This window comes from Topomyia yanbarensis, chromosome 1, assembly GCF_030247195.1.
Source record: "Topomyia yanbarensis strain Yona2022 chromosome 1, ASM3024719v1, whole genome shotgun sequence".
NCBI lineage: Eukaryota > Metazoa > Arthropoda > Insecta > Diptera > Culicidae > Topomyia > Topomyia yanbarensis.
In genome coordinates, this window is record NC_080670.1 from 142,104,986 (window position 1) to 142,127,369 (window position 22,384).

General features: G+C 34.3%; 1 protein-coding gene across 3 annotated transcripts in view; it reads left to right on the forward strand.

Annotated features, from left to right (window-relative positions):
* Positions 1–22,384, forward strand: part of LOC131696358 (acetylcholine receptor subunit alpha-like) — a 701,515-nt gene that overhangs the window by 293,106 nt on the left and 386,025 nt on the right. The window lies entirely within an intron of this gene.

Here is a 22,384-nt window from a genome sequence, read left to right on the forward strand (position 1 = left end):
ATAGATCGATTCTCCAGTTAAAATTGAGGTATGTCTAAGGGCGTTGTTGTTCAATTTAGTAATATTCATGTAATGACATATTGAGCAGGTAATGTACCGTACGTATTCGTGAGTTTTGATAGGCATATTTGCATCTTGTTTAGGTTAAATGAGTGAATGAGGTAAAGTGGCAGATATATCAAGAAGATCATTTTTATTTAAAGATTGAGTTAGTCGAAAGATCCGAACAAATATATCCATAACTAAAACATAAAATGAACTCATAAACGTACACATTATTATCAAAATTGTTATTGTCATCATTTCATCTTCTTGATTCAAAAAAGGTGAAAAATATGGTAACAATTTAGGCTTCACTACATCATTTGAATTTAATAAAAAAACGCTTTTAATCCACCTAACAGTGTGATGAGACATTTCTTATAACTCTTATCACTCTCTTCGGATATTATATCATTTGAGAACATTTAGAAATTGATGCTTCGCGATGTTTTTGATAACACATACTACATGGGATAGTGGCAGGACTTAGAGAATCGCTCAAATCAGCATAGAACAACATCAGTGCTAGAAATCTCAAACCAAATCAATGGGAAAGCGAAAAAATGGCCCATAAAATAGACATACAAACGAATTATTGCTAATGCTCTGTTAATAAAATATCTAAATTCCTCAATCAATGCATTGTGGTGGGAAAACTGAATTTTCCTAAATTGCACTGAGCCAAAAAAAAATCGAATTTTTTAATGTAGAATACATTTAAGGTTTCAATATAGGGGTCCCGTTTCAAAATATCGGCTGCGGCGCCGCGTCAGATTTTGAACGTTAATAACTTTTATCATACTAAACAGAATGATTTGATTTTTAGGCCAATTTGTTGCAAATATGTTCCTCTATGCTGTATTAAAATTTGAAGTATGTATAACATGCACTAATAACAAAAAATTGTGTTTTGAAAAATCTTTCGAAAACGACTCGGAAAAGTGAAAATTTTCAGCCCATCCCGCACAGAGCCGTCAAAATGGTGGACCAACCGAACAATAAAATAATGAAAAGTTTATATATAGGTCCACTACATGTTTGTTCCTATGGTTATTCGCATTGGGTTGCTTGACGAGAGCAGTTGGTGGGGGAAAGACGGCATATTCCTTTGGTTAGGCCATTAGAAGCCGCACGGAAAGGAAAGGCTCATGCACGGCACGAGAACGAGCGAGAAAGCGATAGTAGTGCATATTAGCGCGATTATATAAATATCTGTCGGTCGGTTTTTCTCATCATTCGTATTCGTTCAAGCACTAGCAAGCAGCCAGTCCACCGAAGGAAAGCAGTAGGCAATGACGACGGCGGAAAAAGTGCCCCAGCTACTGGTGACTCATCGCAACCCGATCAGGAACTGTCGACCTGCTAGAATTTCGCCCCAACTAAAGGGCAACAGAGTAGGCTATCGTTCCAGCGTCTGGGTCGTGAGATTGTGCAGGACTGCAAAATCCAGCCACGCTTACAAAGCTCAGTCGTAATGATGCCCCGAGAAGCCAACGATGCCTACTTGGTCGGTTTGATCGAGGATGCAAAATAGTGCTTTGTGGCTCACCGTGTCCGCGGGGAGTGCGTCTGAATTATGCTCCCGCAATAAAACAATAAACGGTTCTTTACAGGACCAATTAATTGTGTTGTAATAAGAGTTAAACTGAAATTTACATTTTATGGTGTATAACAAATAATTTTCAGAAAGCTATATAAAAAATACGATGTGTGGAAAGAAAGAAAGAGAATTTAAATTATCCTCTCTTGCTCGTTTTCGTGCACTGCTTTTCCTTTCCTTTCTGCTGCTACTACCATCATAACTAAAACGAATGTGCGTGTTCCCCCACCATCTCTTGGCCAGTGTTGCCACAATTGCATGTCGCTATTACAATTTGAATTATTTTATTGATCCTCTCTAGTATTGATAAAATATAGAACGTGCAAAGTAGTTTGTGCAGCTCCTTGCTAGTAGCAAACTAAATAGCCTTTATCAGCGCTAACAAATAAGACAAAAAAATTTAAATTTGTGAAAATCTTCTCCTTCCTTCTTTTCAAATCTGCAACATTCTTTGAAAATATTGAAAATGTTGTTAATGAAAAACTGAACATGCAAGTTTGCTAGCACTGGCCACTAAATTGAAGGCGATGGAAGGACAGAATATTCGTTTTGGTTATGCTAGTATTGGTAGCCGAACGGAAAGGAAAGGCACAGGAATGGCACGAAAACGAGCGGGAGAGCGATAGTAGTGCTTTCTCGTGTTTTCATATATGAATATTGGTCGGTCGGTTTTTCTCATCATTCGTATTCGTTCAAGCACTAGCAAGCAGCCAGTCCACCGGAGGAAAGCAGTTGGCGATGATGACGGTCCGCAAAAGTGCCCCAGCTACTGGTGGCCCATCGCAACCAACTACCGATCAGGAACTGTCGCCGTGCTAGTATTTCGCCCCAACTAAAGGGCAACGGAGCAACTAATCCGCTGGCTAACATTCCAGCGTCTGGTTCGTAAGGTTGTGTATTACTTCAAAGTCGAGCTACGCTTACAAAACTCAGCCGTAATGAAGCCAGTGATGCCTACTTGGTCGGTTTGTGGGAGTGGGCGTAAATTACAATAAAAGCAACGGTTCTTTTCAGGACCAATCAATTGTGTTCTAGTGAGAGTTAAACTGAAACTTTCATTTTAAGGTGTGTAGCAAATTTTCAACAAGCAACATAATACGTTGTGTGGAAAGAAGTAGCTTGCACACGGAACAAAAATTTAAATTATCCTCTCGCTCGTTTCGTGCACTGCTTTTCCATTCCTTTCTACTGTTATTATCAGTATTACCAAAACGAATGTGTTGTTGCATGTGTCTAAGAGAAACGTTGAAGTCGCATGCTTATATTCAAGCTTTTTGGCAGCCCCCGTGAACTAACTGCATTAAATGGTTTTTTTGTGCAGCTCCGTGCTAGTAGCAAACAAAATGGCTCTACTAGTGTCTGATTCGTGAGATTGTGCAGGATTTCAAAGTCGAGCTAAGTTTATAAAGTTCAGCCGTAATGGTACCCGAAGAAGAGAGTCTTGTCGTTTTGTTCGAGGCTACAAAACAGTTCGCCAGGCACGTAACTATCATGCCAAAAATATCCAACGATCCAGCGCATCACCATCAACACCAACGCCGATACCAAAGGTTCTTTTCAGAACCACCATTATTACCATAGAGAATTATTTGAAAATTTCCCATTCAAACGTGATTCTGTTGAATATTATTAGATTTAAATTAACGTCTCGAATTGAAATCACGACGCTCCGGTTATGTGACAGACATTACCCACCCATCTTTTTTTATTGTGACCACGACTAACGGTTTAATATAGACACCCCATTTCAATATTTCTGAAGGAACAGAAGGTCGAGTTTGGAAAGTTTGTAACTTTCATTGTACTTAACCAAATTACACAATGTTCGCACTAATGATTCAGAAATATGATCAGGAATCTTCTGTTAGATTTGTAAGTATGTATAATTTACATGAATAAAGAAAAATTGATTTTCAGGAATCAATTATTATCTGTTCTTCCATTGGCCAGTACTACGCGACTTCCTCATGCTAACAATTAATTTCATCGTTAGCCATCTCCCTCACCAAGGCCAACAACGCCAACAAAACCGGTCCTTTTCAGGACCACCATCATTTTTGTAAAGAATAATTTGAAATATTCCTCGCCCAAATCACCTTTTGTCCGAAAATTCCAATGAGTATCAAAATATTTAAAGAACGTGTTTCTTTATGTATTCTACATCTCTCCGGTTATGTCGCAGACATTACCCACCCATCTTTTTTGAATCGATTTGAAGTTTATACTTTACTCAAATTTCCAACGCGACTGAGAACTAAGAAATCAACACTTTTTCTTAAAAAAAACGATACTAGAAGTGACACCATTCAAAGAAAATCAACAGTGAATATTTCCAGACTTGATTTTATTTCCTATTTAAGAACTATTGCGTTTTTTACATCCTATCGAAACCCAAAACTTCATGAAGTATTTGAAATTATTAAATTAAAATTTGTGTTTGCTATTGAAATTGACAAAATGATAGTATCGCCTCTTTGGCGATTGTTTACTTTTTCGGTCCCACCTATCAGCATTGAAGTATCGCCCTTACGTTTTTTTACAATACCAATTTTACAATTGGTGGGGGTTTGATGAAAATCGATCTTACTGTCCAAACGGCATAATTCCGAAACCGTAATTTTTCAGGTTTTAAAATTATGCAGAATTAATTTTTCAGAAAATAGTAACAGAGTTCGTGTCTTTAGCGAATTTGTTGCGACTTTATTGTAGTCATGAATATTAACCTGAGAAAATTCACCATAAATATTTCTTGGACGATATACCGTCAAAATTATTTTATCAAATGATGCGCTGTTTAACGTTTGTAAAACTCATCGAAGATACTAAACCTCCGAAATTGGCGGTTTCAAAATGATGTTATCTTGACCTTAAATTACTGTTTTTGAACATTTGACCTATACATATAATTGGTCATACAACAAAAATCAAATGCTCATCAAAATCGATCAGAACCTGCTAGAATAGAATGGAAATCGTCATTTTTCATAAATTTCTCTCTACATTCGGAAAGTGTTATCCTCGTTATTAATCATATTACGTTTTCGTCTCAACTCGACGCATTCCCCAAAAAACCTGTCTTAATCCACCTAGTGGTGCAATTGTGCTTTTCTCATTTGTCCAGACTACGATTCCATGGCTGGTTATGTTCAATACAATGGTGGAAATGAATATTACATGTTCAGTACGATATGCACATTAGAGTGGGACATAGTTATATGAAAAAAATAAAATTTCGCTCCGAGTAACTTTTTGGGTCCCATTTAGCTCCCAGAACAACTCAGTAAATTTTTAGTTCGATCGGTGAAACTATATTTTTGCGCCCACGGTTTAAAGTTTACATGGGATTTCGTATGGGGTAAACATCTTTTGCAAATTAATTCTTCCAAGAGTCGCCCGTTACCTCCTAAAAATAAATATATGTCTGATTTTTATAGGGAATTTGTCAAGAAAACAAAGTCTAGAAGACTACGGAACTATCTGATGTTTGTGGAAAATGTTATTAAGCAAAAACCGATTGATGCCCTGAATGTTAATGAAAATTTTACTTATCTTAGCATCACTGCTGCTGACGATCGAATTATATTCAAAATCTTTAATTTTCTCTTATTATGTACAAAAGTAGACTCAATTTATCCCTCAAAACTCTGGAGAAGTGACCAAACAGTATAGATAAATGATTTAGACACATTAAGAGAAGTTCAAAACAAAATTACATATAATTGGGCAACCTACAACAATGGTCCTAGAAAAAATGAATATTTTATCAATCGTCAGAACATCAATTGGTTTCAGCTTAATAACTTTTTTCTCAAGCGTCAGATCGTTTCGTAGTTTTCGAAACTTTGTTTCTTTGTTAAATTTCCTACAAAAGCCACATAACGGTTTATTTTTAGGAAGCAATGGGCGACTCCTGGAGGAATTATTTTGTAAAAGTTCATTTTCCCATATAAAATCCCATGTAAACTTTAAACAGTGGGCGCAAAAATATAGTTTCAGGGATCAAGCTAAGAATTTGCACAGATGTTCTAGGACCCAAATGGTACCCAAAAAGTTGCTCGGAGCTGGAATCTATTTTTTGTCCCACCCTAATGCACATACATACAATGGATCGACAGCCACGACCTTGAGATACTATGTGATACTGAATCATCGCTTGACCGCCGCTGGTTTCAAGCGATGTTTCAGTATTACATAGTAAGATCTGGGAGGTCCGGGTCCTGCCGAAAATTTTCAACTTGTTAAGAAATTTTAAACCAGTTTTAATTTTAAAGTAGCAACGTCTCACTGCATACTCCCTCCGGGCCGGTATGATTGTCGATTTTTAGTGTGATTGCATAACCTTTCTATATGAGAAAGGCAAAAATGTACCAAAGTCCAAAGAAGTCAATTTTTGTCAAACATCTCAATGTTTCATGCATTTTAAAGTCATTTGGCATCAAAAATACAAATTTGATTTTGAAAATTTTTCATTTCAGTTTATATGGGAATTTGCTGTGTGATTGCACTCTTCAACTCGTAACTCCGGAACCGGAAGTCCAATCAATAAAAAATTCAATAGCAGCCGATGGGAAGGTTGTACCTTTCATTTGAGACTAACTTTGTGCAAATCGGTCCAGCCATCTCTGAGAAACAGAGGTCACATTTTTTCCACATACACACATACATACACACACAGACATTTTCCGATCTCGACGAACTCAGTCGCTTGGCATATGACACTCGGCCCTCCGGGTCGGGATTAGATTGACGAATTTTAGAGTGAATGAGAAAGGCAAAAACATTTTTAGCAAATGTTAAAAGTTATGCATTTTTTTGGTGAGCAGTTCTATGTTTCATAGACATTAAATCAATTTTAACTTCGCTTCCTATTAAATAAAGACCCTTATTACAGTACATTTCTACAAAAACGAGCTCAATTTGAAAATAAATCTGAGGATAATGATTGATTACAGAACTCTGGAATTTTCTATTGGAATGTTTTCAGGCAGGAATTTGATATTGATGCTATTAGACAACTGTGAAATCAAGACCAATAGATCAGTTACATATCAGGACCCCATTCCGACAATTTATCAAAAGTCCTCATGACGTTTACAACAACAGGTTATCAATGTACGGATCAGATAATTGTTATTGTAATATTGAATTAAATCAGTCTGCATCAATAAATTTTCAACTTCAATCCAATATTTTTTGGGTGTGGGGGGGGGGGGGGGGGTTGTATGGTGTTAAACCCCAAAACCTTCTCTTGGCTAAGCCGTTGCTTGGAGCTATTTAGTTCGCTTTTCATTTTCCGATATGTTTCAGATCAATCCGATGATTATAAGTTAGAAAAATTGCAGTCAGAAGGTTTACAGAAATGAACATTTTTGTACTGATAAGTTATCAAGTTCCTTCCAGACAACTTGGAAGTGTTCAGTGATTATCTCTAACGGTTGTAGATAGTAAAATTAAATACAAAATTCGTTTTATCGAAATAATGTTTAGCTTATTTCAATGGATTATTACTATATTGAACAATAAATAGGCAACAAAGAGTAATCAACAAACAACAAGCCATAACTTTTAAAGTATTCAAAATAGATATTTAAAGTCTTCAGTATAGTTATTCGCAAAAGTAAGAGCTACAAATTTGCTGAAGACATTATTTCGATATAATCACTTCCGAGAAAATTTGTGAAAATATCTCACTCATAGGAGGATTAATCAGTAAAAGCACAATACCGAAAGAAAGGGCATATTACCTCCATTAAATTCTCCGAAGATACTATTGACCTAAAATAAGCCGTTTCGGCGTTAATAATAGATTACATTTTTTTGGTCATATTTCTGGCAATGGGAAATGATAAAGATCTTTCGTCCGCATTTAATGTTAAATATCTTTTTTGATAATAGTCCGATTTCAACAATCTATAGCTTGTTCGAAAGGTATTCGTTAAAGCTGTCTAAAAACATATAAATTGTTAAATTATGTTGTCGATTTCGGCAGATAATTCAAAAAAACTGCAAAAAACGCCATTTTTACACATTCAAACATTCATATCTTGGAAACTAAACATCAGAATCAAAAACAAATTAATAGCGTTCATACTGTTTTTAGTTCTTTCATTTAAAATTGGTTTGGATAAGATCGGTTCAGCCATTGCTGAGAAACACGAATGAGAATTTGTCCGTTACATACACACACACACAGACACACACACACACACAGACATTGTCCCAAATCGTCGAGCTGAGTCGATTGGTATATAAGACTCGGCCCTCCGGGCCTCGGGAAAAATCTTGAAAGTTTGAGCGAATTCTATACATTTCTTTTATAAGAAATGTAAAAATGTTTCGAAGCTTAATAAGATTGGTCAATACCGTGTTTGGCGAAATTAGTTTTAAGCAACATTGTCGAAGACCCCAAGCTTACGGCCTTCAAGCTGAGTGCACCCTTCTCTGCAAATCGTCTTAGCGCACCAGCGGCTGCTCGTTCAGTGGGCTATTTGCGCGACTTCCGAAGGGTTAAAACTGAAGTTGTCTTCAGACAACCTTAAGATTGTTTTAAGGAGAATTATTTGTTTCATGGCACCACATATCTAACTATTATCATTGAACAGTTATGAGCGTTTTTATGCCAAAAATGGGGTTCTTTTGAATATAAATATCACTCATTGTGGCCAACAAAAGATAATTCTTTTTCAACTACATATAAGGTATAGTTGAGCAAAAAATGGCGACCTCGATATTTTTTAAAGTTTCACAAAATATTTCAAAAATCAATTTTTGATATTATAAGTACTTATGTATTTTAAATAATACTAGCTAGCAGGCATTGTAATTCTCTCTCACTCACGCGAGAAGTAGCTTATCCGATCTCCAACTTTTCCGAGATAAGATGAGTCGCAAAATTCTCCGTCTCCACAAATAGCGTGAGAATGATTTTCCGGATAAAATTTATTTGACTTTTTCCTTCTCACCGGAGAAGGTGATAAAATTTTAATTACGTGGAAATCAATTAAAACTTCAAAAAATATATTTAATTACAAAGAAAAGCGGCAAAGAAGTATGATAGATTTGCTTTTTCGTGTTTTGGAATAACGACAGCAAAGCAGCGAACGCAAAAAGGATACCATGATAAACTCATTCACTCATTCTCCGGCTGTTTTATTTATCCGGAGAAATAACACGTTGTATTTATCCGGAGAAGTTGTGTGAGTGCTAATAACTTTTCGTGTGAAAATGTGAATTTTAATTGTCGCAGTAGCAAACTATCCGGGCGCTTTTACTCATATGAGCGATAAATGCAATGCCTGCTAGCTAGAGCTTTAATGTATTAATCAAAATTTGTGTAAAAAATATCTAAAGGATATGTTAGAAAAAATGAAACCTGTAAAATTTATATAAAATATTTTGTTTTTCATTACTTCACCCTTGGTAGTATGTTTAAATTACTTTCACGGTGGACAATGTAAAAGATATAGTTTCGTTTTGCACTTTTCAAGACATTTCCATTATTTTAAATAGTGGGTAGGGTGGTTCTAATTTTATAAAAATCACAAAATTTACTTTTTAGTGGTTCGCAGGTTTTTAGAAAATATAAGTATATTAAATTTTAAAAAGCTTTATTGAAGACTCTATATCTTCTACTTTATATTTTACAAGAAATTTACCGAAAAAATGATGTTTCTTAAAAAAACAATGAAAAAATGGGAAATCGAGACTAAATGTCAGAATTTGATGTTTCTGAATTTTACCTGGTAACGAAACTATTTTTATTTTGTTCCTAAGGATTTTCCACGTTCAATAATAGGGAAAAATAGGAAATTTTGGGGACAAAATGAGCCAGTATCCCACTTTCCCGTATTTTTTGAGTAACGGAAAATCTTAATTCAAATACTAAGGTTATTTAATATATTTTTCCTTCATATTTTTCCATAGCACCAATTTCAAAAATTTCTAGCGAAGTAGGCGGGAGTCTAGAGTTTTCCAAATGATGTGAAATTTGGCATCTGAGCTTAGTTTAACATTGCTCATAATATGAGACCCCCTTTGAGAATTAAAAAAAAGCAAATTTTGCGATGCCCTATTCTACACATTTTCACCCGAGCACTAGATTACTCTCAACTTGCCCTAGTAACAATTGAGGTTTTATTATAGGTTTATAGCCACTCATAAAACTTAGATTGCACTTGCAGCATGCTATAAAACTTCAATTGTTACTTGGGTTGCTTTCGAAGCAATATTGAATTATGTACTATACCAGATAAGTATCGTAAGATTACGAACATATGTTTCAAATGTAAAAAATACACACAATAAAACTTTTTTCGTAGGACATATTGTGAAATAATTCAACTAACCAAAAGTGAATAATAAAGAAGAAGAATGAAAGTGAATTTGTGCGTCATAATTACAAAAAACATACAAGTAAGAGTAAATTGGCTGCCAAAAAGCACGAAACTAATTGTTGATGGTTATTTGACTTAGATTGATATTCACATGTGGTATAATTTAAACACCAAGTCAGAATTTTGTCGTTAACTTTGTCATTAAATACCATAATGATCATTATAGTTCATTGTCTCGCTTTCAATTACATGGCTTGAGTTCCTAACGTTTTCAACAGTGAATTAATACTCAGCATAATGAATAGCGACGTACTTACTTCAAATTGCAAAAGAGAAAGACAACAGCTTTGTTCTGCTTTGTTTACTTACTTTCAGTTTAGTTTTAAAAAACCAACGGCGCACAATTCGAGATCGTCAGATTGCGGTCATGAAATTCCTCTCAACTTTATTTTAACAATAAACCAAAACGAATGTTTCAGCCAACTTTTTTTTCGTCTAATTTTATGACACATCAGGCTAAATCATTTCAATTTGATATTTGTCCACGATCCCTCAGCTTTCGGCTCACAAACAAAAACTTTTGCTATGTGCTACGCTTCTAGCTCACGGCACTTAATATAGTAGCCCTATATTCTGTACTGACCCAATCCGGCTAGAAGCTTTCGTTGTCCCGTTGGAAAGTGGGCAAAAATAACTGTGCGGAACCTTAACCTGAAAGCCCTCGACGGTAACAAAAACAACGAGAACGATGTCGGCGAAGGGGCAAACTTTCCAGAATCATTGCTTCGGTTACCTTTTTCGCTGGGCTCGTCCGGATGGAATTTGACTCCCCGCTAAAGCATCGTACGGAACGAAACGTGACACGGAACAGACTACAAGCAACGGGACACCACGGTATGGTGGTATACAGACTGAGACTGCGGGATACACTGCACATTATGCACGGCGTTGCATGCAATGTTCATCGGCGGGCGGTTCCCTGCTTGACCCTTCCTCAGGCACAACCGGAACAAGAGGGGCATTGGTTGGTTCCAGAAAACGGAAGCACACGAACGGCAAATGCCTTGTTAGACTAGCGTTTGTAAGTGGAAAATAACGAAAGCCACTTCAGAGTGTGTTAGTCAAGAGTTCAAAGTGCCTGGCTGCCAGAATAAGATAGCCTTTTACCAACACGGGATTCTGAACAGGTATGGAACCGGCATGCAGTTGGTGGCGAAGGCAAGCGATGAAATGTAATTGACGGAGGTTTTCCAGCGCTTTGCTCGGCGAAAACCAGATGCACCGTGTTAATGATTTATGAATGTGCGCCACAATTTGAACATCTTGCGTTGGTAAATGTTTGCCATCGGAGATGTATGTACTTGATTCTTAAGAGTCGCATCTTGAGTAGTCGGTATTAGTTATACAATATGGTTCAATTTCTTGAAGCAAGGAGTAGCGTACACATCGAATCACAAGGGCACACATGATATTGCACAAATCTTCAAATTCAAATATGTGTGACATTGATTCCTACATCATATTATTAGAAGCTACAACCAGAGTTCCTCAATAAATAAAAGAAAAAGTATTATAGTATTTGGTTAGCGATTAATACAAGTCAAATTGGTTTTACAAACCAGCGATGAGCTGGTCGAATGCAGCTAATGTAATGGAAAAAAAGTGCTAAGTCAAGACTTTCTTTATTTACTAAAAAACGCTAAGGAACCATTCATAAATTGCGTAACGCGTTTGGGGGGTGCGAGAAGTTGTGACATGTTGTGACATATGGGGTAGGGGAAGTAAGCTAGATCGTTACGTAACATGTTTTACTGAAATGTGATAACTACTGTTAAATGTTTCTACTAACATGTCGTCTTTTTCATTAGCAGTTTTATCCGAAGAACAGGATTCTACCACAATTTTAATCGCCCCGTACCACAACCGCGAATTCAGATGGTTTGACGTGAATCAATAGGTGACATCCATTTGCGAGTCAGATCACTTTTCTAAATCTTTTTTAGTTTAGAATTATCATAAAATTTATCGTCTATAGGCCTAATAAAAATAAACTACAACAATATTCCATTTCTTCTGCTTTTTGTAATGGTTAACAACTCGCACCAAATTAAAAATGGCGATTCCACACATTTCACGCAAGCTGCCGCATCTCAAACAAGATAATGATTATTTTAAATTACTTCAGCCTGTGGATGTATTAAGGAGTCCTTTGCAAATATCAGTTCAAATATTGATGTTTATGGTAGTTATTCCCCGAAAACAAAGCTATGTTCACAACTCCCCACCGTCCCCTACTTCTTACTCACTTAAATTTCAGCGTCATCTAGAGGAATGAAAATCGACAGACACAACCGAGTCTCATAATTTTATAAGGGGCCATGCATAAATGACGTTGCATTGTAGGGGTACCCGATCAGAAACACATAACAGAAATATTTCAAAATTATATCTCGCAATATTACTTGTTATAAATTTCTGTTATTTTAACTACTAACGAGACCTAATTTATAACACAATATGTTACAAGAATTGTGTTCTGTTATAATTTTGTTGTTTCATTCTGATCGGGGTAGGGGGGTATACCAAATTTGTGACAAAATTTAATGTGGGGGACTGTTGCGTCAGATGTTGTGCGACGTACCATTAATTTAAATTGTTTTTAAGATCATCGAAACCCATTGATTAGAGAAAATAATTTAATTTCCTAAGAGAAAGAAATTTAAATTCACACAAGTTACTCTTCACGCAGTTTTGATGTGGCAAATTTTACAATTCGCGGAATTTCAGACTCGCAAAAAAACGAAGAGATTTTGTATTTTGTATTTACCTTGCATATTAGTTGGCTTATGTTGACTTAGTTTGGTAACTAAATTAGATTTTCTCTTCGGATTCAACCAAACAAAATTTAGTAATTTAGATGAACAAGTGCTTCTTAGAATCATTGGCAGCTGCAAGATTGTTAATTGAGAGAACTTCTCTTCATGTTCCATGACATCAAATTCAAAACAAAACTTTCAACACTATATTCGTCATGAAATGAGCTTATTTTGTACGCAATTTGCTGTTGTAATTAAAATTTTGAAAAAAGTCGTCAAACATGTTGTAAGGATAGGGTAAGGTGGGGAAAATCCGACCGTAGGGGTCCCCTCTGTTATCACGATTCGGAAGCGCTACGCGAACTAATATCAATGTTGTCGTGTAGAGCATCGAAAATAATCATAATGGTGGTATGACAGCATTTCATTAGTCACATTGATATGCTCAAACGACAATAAGTGTGTGTTTTACAACTGTTGATTTGATTTTTGTGCATTACTGACTACATGATATTTCTGATTGTTAAAGTGATAGCATAATGAATTTAAGTGGATTTAAGTTCTTTGATTAAAGTCCTACAAAGTGCGTAGATGAATTTAGTTCAATAATATTAATATAATATATCTGTAATGTCTAAACTAAATCAACCAAAAACATAGGCGGTCAGGATTACCCCGCAATTTTTGAAAACAGCAAAAATTAATGTTTTCGTAAAACGCTTGTATCTCAAAATTTTTCCCAAGATGCGAATGAAATACTATATATATATATATATATATATATATATATATATATATATATATATATATATATATATATATATATATATATATATATATATATATATATATATATATATATATATATATATATATATATATATATATATATATATATATATATATATATATATATATATATATATATAGAAAGAAGTCTAACCATTAATTTGGTATACAAAACGACTTGATCCGATGTAAAATGAGCATTTTACAGCCAAAACCATTTACTAGGTCGGATTTGCCCCACATTACCCTACGTGTTTAAAAGAATTGAAAAACATGTATTTTTTCATCCGCGGGCCGCGTTACGCAGGGAAGAAAAGAGTAGGGAAATATTACGTTTTTTGCAAAGGAGTGGTTAGAATTTTGTGACCAAATGCTATGAAGGGGGAGGGAGGGGTCGAAAATCGTCGAAAAAAGCTACGTCACTTGTGTACGGCCCCTAACCGATCGTATAAACAAAACATCAATCATTTCAATTTTGTTTTTTATCCTTCCAGGTGAATATATACGGTTAACTCATGAATTGATGAAAAAATGATAATTGCCAAAGGAGCCACCACAAGGATAAGTTCTAACATCTCTCTATGAGATGCCCCTTAAAATCTGACCGGTTTTTGTAAGTTATTTGATCATATTTGCTATTTGTTAATATATACGTCGCTGATATACTTTAATGTTTATTAGAGTGTTATACATATTCAACACTCGAGACAAGCAAGTTTCTCTAGGCGTTCACATAAGTTGTGTGAGTTGTTTGGATTTTTGTGGCTAAACAGTGCTAATTTGGGTACTAGTTTAGATACATCGTACAGCATTATATACGATAGAAAAAATTTAAAAGTTGTGTACAAGACACGGCTCCGGTGACATGAAAAATGTAGTTTTTTTCAAAAGCAGACCATACAATTCGCGAATGAATTCTAATCTACCCAAACTAACTTACATATGTTAAAATTTTCTATACACCCTCCTGCTTAAAACATATTTTATTGATTTTATTTTAACTGTAACAAAATGCTACAACCAAGTACACCACCACGATCTCTGTTATACTTTTGAACTAATCGATTATTTCAATTGATCAATTATCTCTTGGCATTAATCGATTACTATTAGAAACAATTAGAACTGCAAAAATGGCATTAAAAAGGTTGATAATTCCAGCAAAAATAGGCTGGTGTGTCCAGAAAACATATTCTAAACGAATAACTCTTTATTGAAGATTGGGATGAGAAAGCCCCCGCGGGGACAGTGGGGAACGGAATCAAAAAAAGCTGGACATTGATATTTGCGACGAACCTATTGGTTATGGCACTTTGATGTCTTCGGAAAGGTTTCTTCATTTTTTAAGTAGTTTAATAAAATGTTGGAAAAAATTATTTAAGGGGGTATATGAGCAGATAAAAAAAATTAACTTTGCAAGTAGTTGCCAAAATTGATAGTCATGTATGGAAAGTTTGTAGACAAAATGATTTTATGAAACTTTGTTGAAATAATAAAATGGCTATCTGTTAAAGGAAAAAAGTTATTGGGTGAAATTGAAGTACATGTCGGAATACCCCCTTAAAAAGTGTTTATTCATTGTAACTTTTTTATTTGATTTTTTACAGTTTCTCGATGTTATAGAAAGTTGTAGATGCTTTCAAAACACACCTTTTTGCGGAATAGGCCAACTCGCTATCTCTTCGTTTTTAGGGTGTATGTCTGTTTTTTTGGGCTAACTTTAAGGGGCTATGGTTTGTGGAGTAGCAGCTAAATTTATTTTTTTGATGTTCAGCAAGAAATACCCTATTGATACATATATAAATAATAGCGGGATCTAATAGGATCCTTGGAATAATGCGGGGTAAAATAGACTAGCGTTTCAATACATTATTTGTATTATGAAGCATAAAAATAAACTGTTATGCGAAATTAATAAACATTTGAGATATTATAGTTCATTCCATATATTCCGACGTTCAAAGTTAATTTTTTTTGTTATTAACATGCTCATAAGTCATCAGTGTCCTGCCAATTATCTTCTTGGTTATTGAATGAACAAAGTATTTTGTTAATTAGAATACTCGGTTATATTATTACCTTGTCCATCCAATGACGAAGAAGATAATTGGCAGGACACTGATGACTTATGAGCATGTTAACAACAAAAAATTAACTTTGAATGTCGGAATATATGGAATCAACCATAATATTTCAAATGTTTATTAATTTCGCATAATAGTTTATTTTTCATACTTTATAATACAAATAATTTATCGAAACGCTAGTCTATTTTACGCCACATTATGCCAAGGATCCTATTAGATCCCGCTATGATTTATATATGTATCAATTGGGTATTTCTTGCTGAACATCAAAAAAATAAATTTAGCTGCTACTACCTGCTACTCTACAAACCATAACCATAGCCCCTTAAAGTTAGCCCAAAAAAAAAACCAAAAAACAGACATACACCCTAAAAACGAAAAGATAGCGAGTTGGCCTATTCCGCAAAAAAGTGTGTTTTGAAAGCATCTAAGCTTAATTTTTTTTGTTATTAACATGCTCATAAGTCATCAGTGTCCTGCCAATTATCTTCTTGGTTATTGAATGAACAAAGTATTTTGTTAATTAGAATACTCGGTTATATTATTACCTTGTCCATCCAATGACGAAGAAGATAATTGGCAGGACACTGATGACTTATGAGCATGTTAACAACAAAAAATTAACTTTGAATGTCGGAATATATGGAATCAACCATAATATTTCAAATGTTTATTAATTTCGCATAATAGTTTATTTTTCATACTTTAAAATACAAATAATTTATCGAAACGCTAGTCTATTTTACGCCACATTATGCCAAGGATCCTATTAGATCCCGCTATGATTTATATATGTATCAATTGGGTATTTCTTGCTGAACATCAAAAAAATAAATTTAGCTGCTACTACCTGCTACTCTACAAACCATAACCATAGCCCCTTAAAGTTAGCCCAAAAAAAAACCAAAAAACAGACATACACCCTAAAAACGAAAAGATAGCGAGTTGGCCTATTCCGCAAAAAAGTGTGTTTTGAAAGCATCTACAACTTTCTAGAACATCGAGAAACTGTAAAAAAATCAAATAAAAAAGTTACAATGAAAAAACACTTTTTAAGGGGGTATTCCGACATGTACTTCAATTTCACCCAATAACTTTTTCCCTTTAACAGATAGCCATTTCATTACTTCAACAAAGTTTCATAAAATCATTTTGTCTACAAACTTTCCATACATGACTATCAATTTTTGCAACAACTTGCAAAGTTATTTTTTAACTGCGTATATACCCCCTTAAATAAAATTTTTCCAACATTATATTAAACTACTTAAAAAATGAAGAAGCCTTTCCGAAGACATCATAGTGCCATAACCAATAGGTTCGTCGCAAATATCAATGTCCAGCTTTTTTTGATTCCGTCCCACTGTGCCCCGCTTGCCACGAAATATGAAATTTAATTTTCCAATTAAATTTTCAATAATGTACCTACTAATAAACTTAGGTAAACAATGTTTAGCTTAAGTCGAGGGTAAGGTAATTCTTAACCGAATAATGGCTAAGCAAATGAAATCATTTAGTAAATTACATTGTTATTACTGTGCAAATCTGAAATTTTAGAATTGAACCGGATCCAGTTTGAAACATCCGATGAAGCTTGTGCATGTCTACACCGTATTATTTCATATAGGGTTACTGCTCCCTAATTCATCTTAGCTCCTCTATTCATCTCACCCATTTGAACACATGATTTAGAGCAGTATCTGCAATCCCAATCAACGCATTAGCTCAAATGGTAGGGTGAATAAGGGTACATTGAACTCGACTTTTCACTAGAGCTTCCATCCCGGGAATTTATTTCCCGGGAATCCCGGGATTTTTGGATTTCCCGGGATTCCCGATTCCCGGGAAATTGTGTTTTCTCATTCCCGGGATTCGGGAATCCCGGGAAAAGATTTTTAATATATTTCAAAAGGCTTAGGTTCTTCTTAGAAAGAAATTCTCTAGAAAATATCTTTATCGGCAAATGTTTGGACTGAGCAGTGAATGCAGATGCTTTTCCAACTGATTTGCTGATCTTTGAACTATATATCTTTAGGCTCGCTGATATGTTCTCATGATTTTTTAGGTATATAGTCCAAGCCTTGCTCAAAATACTACTAAAAATGTTGATATTTTCATGCAAAAATTGATTAATTTGCCGGCCGTTGTACAGAAGCATTTCCCACCCCATTGAGCATCGTTGGATAAACATCAATACCGTCATCGGTGGTTACTTTACGCCACGGGGGCTACTTTACGTCAAAATTAAAGAATGATACTTGAGCTTCTAGCTCAAATTTAACGTTATATTTTGACAAAAGCAAAACATAATATTATTGGCTGGTTCAACACAAACATAAAAAATGCATTTAGGTTTAAGAAAATGCTTGCAAGTAATTGTAGTAGGCGATGAAACTGAAATATAAAATATACTCAAAAAGCATTGCAACTTCAATTTTCGGGGGAAAGTGCGATATACTATTCAAATTATTAGATAAGAGGATATAGAATACGTGAAATTAACCTGGCAATGCAATGCAATTATTTGTGTTTGTACGTATTTTTGTTTGTTTGGTAATTAGTGACCAAATGTCTGTTTTACCTAAAATTGGGGCTACTTTACGCCAAGATTTACATAAGTCTATACTTCACAATCTGTATATTTGATCTAAAATTTATTCTTATTTTGGGATTTGATTCTAATTCAAAGCAGATTTTTATTAGCGTACTAGTTTGACTGCTTTGAAAAATAACAGTAATCGATAATTTGCAAGTTGAGTAGTGTAATTGCAATGACGCAAACATATAAAAACGCTATTGTTTCTAGAAGTATTTAAACTATGTGTATTGAAGCAATTTGTTGTGGAATGACAGAAAAAGCAGCGGGAAATAGTTCTGCAGTGAGGTGAATGACCTTATGGTTAAAACATTGCTAAACAAAAAGGTCCTCAGTATATTGGAAATGGATATCTAAAGATGGATGAACTGACCTGATCATTAAATATATCAGTAGGGGAGAGTGAGGACACTTGATCCTTAGGGATATTTGATTCCCTGGCCATATCTCATAATCTATCGAATAAAGTTATCACAATATAAAAAGAAAATGAAGTATTTGCTCGTTTATGATGTTTAAAAAACAAACCTGATGTATTACATTTGGTTTGGAAAAGTTGTGATATATTTTAGAAAATATGTATTTAAATCCATCTCGAAGATCTTTTTACAATTTTTTCAGCGCTTGTATGAGATAGTCGAACTAATTATTTATGAATATTTTCATTTACGATTACTTTCTAAGGGCTTTTGTCTAGAAAAATACATTTTTTGAATAAAAAAATCCACAAAACATACAAATAAATTTTAATTTTGTTCACCTCATACAACAGGTATCTTTGATCCCTGTGACAATGGGTATTCTTGATCCCTACCATTAGTTCTCTCAAACACTTTCGAAATGTATAGAAATAGAAAAGCATCATTTTCATAAAGTACCGGGCTCTATTAATTGATCTAAAATGTTATTTTCCGTGAACAAATCATGATATAAGTTATTGAAAGTTGGAAAAGCCAGTTAAAGAGTACTGATTTACCGTAAATACTTGTCTTGACTTTCTACTGTGGTTAAAGTATGTCGTGCATCTAAAAAGGTAGTATCATTAGTTAATTTGTCGGGACAGGTGGCTAACTGAACTTTCGTGTCTATAGGTCATAGTGTGCTTTGTTTCTTTAGCCCTAGTAGGCGGGGGATCAAATTTCCACACTTTTTCACAAAAACCTCGTTTTGACATGATTTTCAAAACAGTTCACATTACTGACAGCACATAGTATTCGGATTGACACATTATTCATAGCTCTTACAATTCGAATTGACTACAAGATGGCGAATTTTGCAATTAAAATTTATATTTCGTTGAAAAGTTATTAGAAAAAAATAAAAGTGGGATCAAGCGTACCCACTCTCCCCTACCATTCGCGTTTCTGATGGAAAAGCCTTTGCACTCCGGAATACAATTTAAACTACTTTTAGAAAAATACTAAAGCAAGGTTTTGCTAATTCATAAGGCTCAATAAAAAAGTATGTCATGAAGAGCGTTTTTTTCTCGGCTTGTTGTTTTCATTGTAGGACTTATTGACTCTCCAAAAACAAGGTTATTGGATGCGTTGTACGCAGTTCTTGAACATACCCTTTTATTTTTACGAGCACGACATTCATTTGCATTCACAGATAAATAACGATCATAATCCATAACAAGATCAAAGAATCAAAGAAGTTAACATGATTTCGAAAAAAAACTTTTTAGTGGAATGTAGCCCCCCTGTGGAGGCGATTTTACGCCAATTTTAGTTCTTTATATCTCATATTCAATCTTGATTTTCCAAAAGTTCTTTTCACTGACTTTTGAGGTACTTCTGCCATATGTAAAACATCAAACAGTTTCAAATTTGAAGTTGCGTGATCGTAGTTTTTGATTGTAATGTACAAAAATTTCTATTTTTGGCGTACAGTAACCCCCGATGAGGGTAACCGATTCCAAATTTTTCAACGGATTTATTTCATGAAATACTTGGAACCTTTGTATAGTCAGATAAAATGATGAATTTCGTATTTTTTATTGGAAACATACAACTTAGAATTTGGGCAAACCTATAACAGTGGATGGTTTTATTTGAATGGGCCTGATATCCCTGTTATTGAAATTCACATTCAAGTGAGTTTAATGTTTGGCGGTAATTTATGACACTGGAGGTTAGGGCATTGCAAAAAAAAAAATTTTTTTTGAATTCTCAAAGGCCCCCCCTCTCATATTGTGACAAATGTCAAAGTAAGCTCAGATGCCAAATTTCACATCATTTGGACAATTTTAGACCCCCGCCCACCTCGCTTGAAATTTTTTGAATTTGGTACTATGGGAAAATATGGAGGAAAAATACATTAAATGCAATAACTTTTGAAGTAGCAATCAGAAAATTAAAATTTATACCTCTTTTGGAAGGAAATAATCTTAGTATTTGAATGGAGATATATTTGTTTCTAGAAAAATACGGGAAAGTGGGGTACTGGGTCATTTTGGCCCCAAAATCCTCTATTTTTAATGATTTTTCTGCTCCGTGATGCAATTCATACATATTTTGTAGTTTTTATAATGTGAAAAAATCTCAGAAATCGAACGGAACCCTTTTGACCTTAATCCGAATACGAGAAGTTGGGGTTATAGGGCTTTTTGTCATTCATATTAAATTTTATCATTTTTTCATGCATATATCTCTATTATTCTTCAATCAATTTTCATAAAATGTATCTTATTGAACGTGTAAAATTCTGAAGAATAAAACAAAAATAAAAACGTTAAAGGTAAAATTCAGAAACATTAAACTTTTTGATATTTACTCTACAAATCTCATTTTTTTCATTATTTGTCCTAATACCTCAACTTCCCTTATTTTTCCAGGAGTGAAACTTTTCTCATGTGATCCCTAAGCATATTTTACACTAAAAGTAGTAAATTAAATAAGAATTTTGTTGTTAAATGGAGTTAATATGTGTGATTTTATGATAAAAATGTGAAATTGACACTATATGTCAGATAATTTGATGTTCTTGAATTTTACCGGTAACGAATCTATTTTTGTTATAATCCTAAGGATTTTCCACGTTCAACAAGGTAAAGTTTATGAAAATTGAGCGAAGAATAATAGAGATATATTCACAAGAAAATGATGAAGTTTAATATGAATGACAAAAGGCCATTTAACCCCAACTTCTCGTATTCGGACTAAGGTCAAAAGGGTTCCGTTCGATTTCTGAGATTTTTTCACATTAGAAAAACTACAAAATATGTATGAATTGCATCACGGAGCAGAAAAATCATTAAAAATAGAGGATTTTGGGGCCAAAATGACCCAGTACCCAACTTTCCCGTATTTTTCTAGAAACAAATATATCTCCATTCAAATACTAAGATTATTTCCATCCAAAAGAGGTATAAAGTTTAATTTTCTGATTGCTACTTCAAAAGTTATTGCATTTAATGTATTTTTCCTCCATATTTTCCCATAGTACCAATTTCAAAAAATCTCAAGCGGAGTGGGCGGGGGTCTAAAATTGTCCAAATGATGTGAAATTTGGCATCTGAGCTTACTTTGACATTTGTCACAATATGAGAGGGGGGGCCTTTGAGAATTCAAAAAAAAATTTTTTTTTGCAATACCCTTCTGGAGGTTCATGCTTCTTGTTTATTCAATTATTAACAAACCAAATACGAAAGATCTCTTTGCCATTGCAATATGTCTTGTGGAATATAATATACACTACAATATCTATACAGCAAGTGTTCAATTCGCTTGGCAGTTATTCCGAATAAGCTGTAATTGGCAAGAACGATTAAAAAAATTCTAAATATCCTAAACTAGGTTAGAGGTTAGAAACTGCGTTTAAACTAAATCTACATGTTTTAGATTGAGCTTATACGTCGAAATCTAAATGACCAAAACAAAACTAACATGCGCGTTAATATTGAAGTTTAAATATCCTCACCTCATGAGTTCACTCAATTTATTACGCATGGTGAAATGCAATTCAAAACTTCTCCCCCCAAAAATGAACAGGATGAAATCAACGATATCTGATGTCAAAAGTTCGTCACACAAGCTGTTGGATTTCGAACTAAGAATTGGTCGATCTAAGTGTCAGGAACAACTATTAATTTATTTGCTCTGCTTCCTATCAGAATGATA